Raw genomic sequence first — 6,947 nt, 5'->3', positions numbered from 1 at the left:
TTATTATATACATGAGAGAGTGATTGTTGAATTTCATCCCCTGATGACTCTCCATTTTCTCTATTATTTATTTACACTATTTACAGTTGTTCACCCAATCCCTATGCTTAGCTGTCAACACTCCCCCCCTTAATATGAAGGGATGTTGGTGAGTCCAAACATCGTTCTAAATCTTTCAAGGTTTTCTCTTCCAAGTGCTTTGGTGAAGATGTTGCAATTTGCTCATTAGTGGAACAATGGCGAAGATGGATTGTTTTAGCCTCAACATGATGTCGAATTAGATGATATTTTGTATTGATGTCCTTTGTTCAATCATGGAAATTTGGGTTCTTGGCCAACATTATTTCGGAGGTATTTTCAATCATTAGTGTAGTCGAATGTACTTGTTTTACCTACAAATCTTCCAGAATTTTCCTGAGCCACACAATTTCTTTTGTTGCCTCAGCTACTACCACATATTCTGCCTCTGTTGTGGAATGTGTTGGAACTGATTATTTGCGTGATCTCCAGGAGACAGGTCCTGATCCAAGAGTCATAGCATAACTTGAAGTAGATACCCCAGTTTCTATGTCTCCATCGAAGTTTGAATCAAAGTATCCAATCAAGCTGAAGTCACCCACTTGTGTATACCTAAGTCCAAAGTCTTGAGTTCCCTTCAAGTACTTTAGAACTCTTTTTGGAGTAGACCAATGTCCCTCACAAGGCTTTTGCATAAACCTGGAGAGGGTTCCAACAACAAATGAAATGCATGGTCTGGTAGTGTTGTAAATCTGATCCAAAGATATTATGATAATAGAAATAACCCAAGAATAACAAGATAGAAATATATAGAAATGATTCTTTATTATCGAACCCTTAAGGTAGGGCAACACCATACATTCACTCCTTAAGGAAGGAGAACACTCCACAAGCCATATGCCTGTTCATACAAGAATACTTCTCTTCCTCTTCATATCCTCCATGTGGAGTCTCTAGCCCTTATATAGGCCTCATACATACAATATCATATACCATTACCATGGTTTCCTTATACCATCAACTAATACCATGGGCCCCTTACATTATTATTAACTACTTGTGGTCCCTTACATGACATGGGTTAACCACCTTATTTATTACTATGGCCCATCCCATTATTACATTATTACCTTGGGTACCTCCCTTGGTACCCCATATTATCCCCCCTAGGTACATAACATTCCACCCCCCTAAACATGTTTCGTCCCCGAAACATGGGAAGAACATAAATAATAAGACCTACTCAAGAGAGTAGTCCACTGATACCATGCACGTGCATCTAGCCATTCGAGAGAAAGGTGAACCCTCGATCTCGCTGGTGCCTCGCTCGCTTGAGATGGAAGTTGACCGTGGCAGCTCTTCTGTGTTGATGTGCAGTGGGTGGATCTTTTCTCCTCGCGATCCGTCATGTGACGACTTGCTTTCCATCTTGATGGTTGTCTCGCTGGGTGATGTGGGTGATGATATGTTGAAGTTTTAACCCACGATGGCTTTTGCTTGACTTCACCCTACTGTGGTGCCTGTTGTAGTGTCTTCTTTGTCAATATGACTTCAACCACTGAGCCCTCCTCTGATGTATCATCACCTGTAACCTTTTCTTTTGCAGCCTCTGTTTGTGTTTGATTGTTGATCATCAAAGGCTCATCATCTGATATGTCAGTCCCTTGAACATCTTCTGCTTCAGCCTCCATGTGCTCTACCTGTTTATGGATGGAAATATCCTGTAATGTAATTTTCTTCTTTTTATACCATAGCTTCAGGAATTTCTTCTGCACATTAATATTGATAGTACCCACGGATTCCAACCAAGGATATCCCAAAACAACATCCATATTATCCATCTCTGAAGCATAAAAACCACCATGCAACACATATTTATCCATAGAAATCTTTAAATCCTTGTACACTTGAACATCCTCATTATCAACTTGTAAAGTTTCAATGTGTTTTGCTGGAACTTGCAATCTTTTTGCCAAATTAACATTGATAAAATTATGTTTGCAACTAGGATTTATAGAAACCATGATCTTTTCCTTTTGAATCAATCCATGAACCTGTAATAAGGATATACCAGTAGGAAATAGCCCTTTACGTGGCTCATTATCCTTTTTTCTAGTACGAGACCATTTGTCTAAAATGACTTTTTCAAATTCTGCATCTGAGAGTTTGGTCAACTGTTTGTTATCAAGTGAGAGATACCAATTGTAAGCCCCATCTGCGAAACCAAACCAGCATGAATTCCTCCAATTTTTTTCAGATGCTGCCTTTTCTTGTTTTATGTATTCTTCAATAGTAGGACCCTTATCATTTCCTGTAAATAATAGAGCCTTGCTAGAAGCCATGAAGAGGGTTTTGAAAAAACTTGGCGAAAATTTGAAATGGCCACAATTTCGTCAATATTGCTCAAAACCTCTATTATAACCTGTTTTCAGAAATGGAACAATCATTCTGCATCTATTCATGTGATAGAAATCCTGATCCAGGCACTAGAATTCCCGATCTGCGCTGCTACTCTCCCGCCGTCACCCAAAATTTCTGCAAAAAGAGCTGATTTTAAATCAGCGATATCTCCCTCATCCGGACTCCGATTCGACTGATTTTTTTTTTTAAAGTTGGGTATTTTTTCCCAAATAATCCAGATCTGCAATTAGATTTTGCAGATCTTGTTCCAGGACGTCTAGATCTGCGCCGCAAAATCGCTGCCCTGAAAATTGTCTACAACCCCACTGATTTTTAGATCAGTGATATCTCCTTCATCCAGACTTCGATTCGACTGATTTTTTTTTTTGAAATCAGTTGCTTTTTCCCAAAGAATATAGATCTGCAATTAGATTCTGCAGATCTGACACCAAAACGTACAGATCTGATCTCCAAAGTCGCCGCCCCAGAAACCCTGCAAAAATGAAAAAAAATTCTCCACGGTTTGCCCAAGAAAGTGCTCTGATACCACTTGTTGTAGATCTAACCCAGAAATAATATAGATCTGATATGAAAATATAAGATAAGAAAAATAAACCCAGAAATAATATGAAATGATTCTTGATTGATCAACACCCTTGAGGTAGGGCAACACCATACATTCACTCCTTAAGGAAGGAGAACACTCCACAAGCCATATGCCTGTTCATACAATAATACTTCTCTTCCTCTTCATATCCTCCATGTGAAGTCTCTAGCCCTTATATAGGCCTCATACATACAATACCATGTACCATTACCATGGTTTCCTTATACCATCAACTAATACCATGGGCCCCTTACATTATTATTAACTACTTGTGGTCCCTTACATGACATGGATTAACCACCTTATTTATTACTATGGCCCATCCCATTATTACATTATTACCTTGGGTACCTCCCTTGGTACCCCATATTATCCCCCCTAGGTACATAACAGGTAGTAGTCAAGTAGTTGAGACTTCCTACAAGTCGTCTATACTTTGTTGGATCCTCAAATTCTTTTCCTTCAATGGATGTGACCTTTAAGTTTTGTTCCATTGGAGTAGTGAGAGGATTGCATTCAGTCATGTCAAACCTGTTCAACAAATCTCCAATGTCCTTCTTTTGAGAAAGGAATATGGGCTTGGATGTTGAGTTACTTCAATACCAAGATAGTAATGAACATAGCCCAAATCAGTCATTTCAAAACCTTTCCTCATTTCCTTATTTATGGATGCAATGTAGCTATCATTGTTCTTTGTCATCAAAAGATCATCTACATATACCACATGATATACAACTATTTGCCAAATTTCTTGACAAACAAAGTTTCATAATTAGGATCATAATGTTTGAAATTGAGTTTCAGAAGATGCTCAATTATTTTTTCATACCATGCTCGCGATGCTTGTTTGAGGCCATACAAGAATTTCACAAGTTTGTATACTTTATGTTCATTTCCGTTCGCAACAAATCCTTTAGGCTGGGACATAATAACATTCTCTTTTAGATCTCCATTCAAGAAAGTACTTTTTACATCCATTTGATGGAATTTCCAACCATTCTGAGCTGTTAGGGCAAAGAGTGTCTGGATGGTAGCCCATTTTGTTGTGGGGGAAAACTTTCCTCATAATCAACCCTTTCCTTCTGTGCAGAACCTTTTGCCACAAGCCTAGATTTCTTCTTTTCAAGTGAGCCATCAACTTTATACTTTTTCTTGTAGACCCACTTGCAACCAATTGGTTTGGTTCCCAATGGAGGATCAACCAGCTTCCACGTGCAATTCTTTATCAAGGCATCATACTCCTTTTGCATTGCTTCTTTCCATTCATCATGAGAAGCAACTTCTTGTAAGGAAGTTGGTTCAAAATCCGTAGAAAAATTCAATTCACAATCATAAGAAACATCCATATCAATAGGTGAATTAGAGCCATCTACGTCACCTCCATTTTTCCAGGTTGAATTTCTAGTTCCTGTATTTCCAACCTCATCGGGATGAAATCTTTCAAATGTCTTTGTCAGCCACTTTGGGGGACATTTCTGAGATGGTCCAGGCTACTCAGTTGATTGAGTTGGGACTAAATCAAGATTGAGATTCCCAATTCTATCAATCAAATCACTGAAAGTATCATCTGTTGCTGGAGTTTCATGTGGCAGAGATAGTGCTTCAGAAGAAGATTCCACAGGTTGATCTAATATATGAATCCCCCCTTCAAGATGTGGAATTTTATTATCAAAATTCTTGAAATTAATTTTCATTTGTGAATCTATCCAAGAAATCAAGTCGTCACTCAAAAACATTATCAACTTTGGAAGATTCAAGAAATATTACATATCTAGATACCATGGAAACGTTTAGGGGCAAATGTTCACCCTTTGGCGAAATTAAGGGGTTTAAAATTTTTAGTGGGAAAATACTTTGTATCATTGTACATTTTTACAAATCACCTCAAATAGCCCACCTTATTTTAAGGGAGAGGGTAAAAAAGGTAAATTTACCCCTTGAAATTATGAGTTACAACCTTCCATTCGCCCTAATTTTCAAGAATAGGTTTTATTTAAGTGAATCCTATGGGCTAAATACCATATTTATAAAAGAGGTATGGTAAATTAATAAAAATATAAATAAATGAGAGGTATGGTAAATAAATAAAACATTTTTTATATTTACTCCATAAGTCACTTTATATACATGCAAGGGTGTAAACAAATAAAAATATAAATAAAGTGGAGGTATGGTAAATAAATAAAACCTCTTTTTATACTTAAAAGGTACGGTAAATAAATAAAAATATAAATAAACTAGACGTATGGTAAACAAATAAAACCTATTTTTATATTTAGTCCATAACCCTCTTTCTATTTATGAAGGCTCAAAAAAGAGGTTTTATTTAAGTGAATCCTATGGGACAAATACCATATTTGTAAAAGAGGTATGGTAAATTAATAAAATTATAAATAAACAAGAGGTATGGTAAACAAATAAAACATTTTTTCATATTTACATTTTTTCATATTTACTCCATTTTTTCATATTTACGAACATTCAAAAAATGAGTTATATTTAGGTGAAACCTATGGGAAAAATACTATGGGCCAAATACCATGGGCTACATTATTATTAATACCATGCAAAAAAAATTATTAACCCTAATATTAGTATTAATACAAATAAAAATGGCACATGGTATTGACCCATGGTATTCACCTGGAATGTAGCCTATTTAAATGCGGTAATTAAACCAACATAGATCCATCTTTACTCTAGATCTACTAGGTCCCGAGAGGTATCAAATATGGTGATATGCAAACTAGCATAGAGTGAAAAAATATTTGATCCCTCTCAGGGCTTGGTGGATCAAGAGTAAAAATGGATGTTGTAATTTAATGTATGTTAAACATTTTAGCTTGTTTAAAATAAAAAATAAAATAAAAATCAATTATTAATAGTCATTTTTAAGCTCCAGGTTTATGATAACTCATGGTATTGACCCATGGTAATACCATGGTATTCATGTGAGCATAGACTATTTAAAGGGGAAATTCTATCATCTTAGATCCATCTTAATTTTGGGTCTACCAAGTGCTTAGAGGGATAAATAGATTTCATCCCCCTAAGAGTGGTAGATGTGGAGTTAAGATGGATATAGGTTGGTTTTTATGATAATGAAGATACTAAATAGACTTAGGAAATTATATTGTAAAAACATCTTAAGGTGAATGGTTAAAGCTACATTTAGTCACTTCACAAAATTTAGTAAAAAGCACCAATATCTCCATTAATATTGGTTTTTAACTTTTTCTAATTTAACAAAAAAAATTCAAAACAACAAAACCTTATCACTCTTTCCGCATCACCCTCACAGAAGATTTCTCACCATTTTTCAAACATTCTCAATATGATATCTTCATGAAAAACTTTAGGTATTGATTTTGGATTAGTTGTTTGAAAAATAAGTTGGTTTGTACAACCTTTCATCTTTTGTGCTATTATTAGTTTGTCCTAATGATCTGTAGGGGTTGGAGCCACTGCACCCTATTTTCCTAAAAGGTGGAGATTGTTCACCAAAAAGGAAATTAATCTACATGTTACAACACTGTTGAAAAATGTGAGACCTATGAGGTAGTGAACTATGCTAATAAGCAATTTAGATTGGGAGAGACGTAATTAAATTTTGTTATTTAATTGAAGATTTCCAATTAAAATAATAATAAATCTACATTTATATATTCATATATTGATTGGAAGGATTCTCACAATGGTCACTTCTTTCAATTAGATCCCCTTCAATCCCTTGGGATACCTAATACTTTCTTATATAATATAGTTGGGGCTTGCTACTTTTTGGTGTGTTGGGGTTAACAAACTTGATGTGTTTTTTTTTATCTCACAGTTGGAGTCTATGGAATAAGAAATAAATTTGATAACTTGAAAAAAGTGGTAGCTTGAAAAAAGTTGTAGAGAAAAGATTAATCTCTCCTACCTT

The sequence above is a fragment of the Pinus tabuliformis genome, chromosome J (assembly GCF_031772625.1).
Source record: "Pinus tabuliformis cultivar Carrire ecotype Pingquan chromosome J, CPIR1, whole genome shotgun sequence".
Lineage (NCBI taxonomy): Eukaryota > Viridiplantae > Streptophyta > Pinopsida > Pinales > Pinaceae > Pinus > Pinus tabuliformis.
This window is presented reverse-complemented; position numbering follows the sequence as displayed.